The 1540-nt window shown below is 35.2% G+C and overlaps 1 non-coding gene across 1 annotated transcript; it reads left to right on the top strand.

Annotated features, from left to right (window-relative positions):
• The first annotated feature begins 528 nt into the window (after nt 1–528).
• TRNAC-ACA lies at nt 529–600 on the top strand. Its single transcript has one exon. It is a non-coding gene; the product is annotated as a tRNA-Cys (tRNA).
• Nucleotides 601–1540: the final 940 nt, after the last annotated feature.

Genomic DNA, 1540 nt, shown 5'->3' with positions numbered 1-1540 from the left:
AATTATAGAAAATTAAACATAATTGTTCCAAGAAACAAATAAAATGTGCTTCAGCAGGAATGGATAAAGGAACAGTGGTATATCCATATGACAGAATGCTTGTGACTCAGTAGTAAAAAGGTACAAAAGATTGGGAAATACAAGTTAAATCTATAATGGGATATTACTATGCACTTATTAAAATAGCTAAAATTTTATAACTGTATGCTGATATAGTTGTGAACATTTAAAAATAATATACATAAAAGCAATTGAATTAATAAACAGTTAGCAAGGTTGATGGATATAATTCAAGGTTAAAAAATATAAATGATATTCACATTACTAGTACCCAGTGAGAAAGTAAAAAAATAAAATTTAGAAATACCATTTACATTTGAAAATAATAAATAGGGGCAAGTTCAACTGAAGATGTAAGAGCGTCTACACAAACTGATTCTACAATTACATGAAAATCCAAAGAAGCAAAAATTTCCAGTACAATCTGGAATAAACTTGGTGGTCTCCACTACCTGATATCCTGGGACTTCCCTGGTGGCTCAGATGGTAAAGCATCTGCCTACAATGCAGGAGACCCAGGTTCAATCCCTGGGTCGGGAAGATCTCCTGGAGGAAAAAATGGCAACCCACTCCAGTATTCTTGCCTGGAAAATCCCATGGATGGTGGAACCTGGTAGGCTACAGTCCATGGGGTCGCAGAGTCGGACACGACTGAGCAACTTCACTACCAGATATCAAGAATTAAAGACAGAGTGAAAACAACAGATGGAATTTTGTAAGGATAGAAGAAGAGAATAGAGTCCAGAAAGACACCCACACCTATGGACACTTGATTTATGCCAAGGATGGCACTGCAGAGCAGTGGATAAAGAAATGTTCTTTTAATAAATGTGCTGGGTCAATTAGTGAAGCGAAAGTGACGGTCACTCAGTCATGTACAACTCTTTTCAACCCTATGGACTGTAGCCCACCAGGATTTTCTGTCCATTGGATTTCCAGCAAGAATACTGGAGTGGGTTGCCATTTCCTTCTCCAGGGGATCTTCCTGACCCAGGGGTTGAACTTGAGTTTCCTGAATTGGCAGACAGATTCCTTACCACTGAGCCACCAGGAAAGGAATAGTTGATTTATATTATCATGTTAGTTTCAAGGTATACAACAAAGTGATTCTGTTATGCATAAATATATACACACATATGTATGTGTATATATATGTCCTTTTTCATATGCTTTTGCATTATAGGTTATCACAAGGTATTGAATATAGTTCTATGTGCTATATAGTAGGTTCCTGTTGTTTATTTATTTTACATATAGTAGTATGTATCTGTTAATTCCAAACTCTTAATTTATCCATCCCTCCCTTTCCCCTTGGATCACCCCCTTTGGTAACCATAAGTTTTTTTTTTTTTCTATGAGTCTATTTCTTGTTTGTAAATAAGTTAATTTACATAATATTTTAAGATTCTGCATATAAATGATATCATATGATATTTGTTTCTTGCTTTCTTAGTATTATCACTTGGTATGATAGTCTCTA

Source organism: Oryx dammah, unplaced genomic scaffold (assembly GCF_014754425.2).
Source record: "Oryx dammah isolate SB20612 unplaced genomic scaffold, SCBI_Odam_1.1 HiC_scaffold_26, whole genome shotgun sequence".
Lineage (NCBI taxonomy): Eukaryota > Metazoa > Chordata > Mammalia > Artiodactyla > Bovidae > Oryx > Oryx dammah.
The sequence above is the reverse complement of the archived record's forward strand: the minus strand, read 5'-3'. Positions and strand labels throughout refer to the sequence as shown.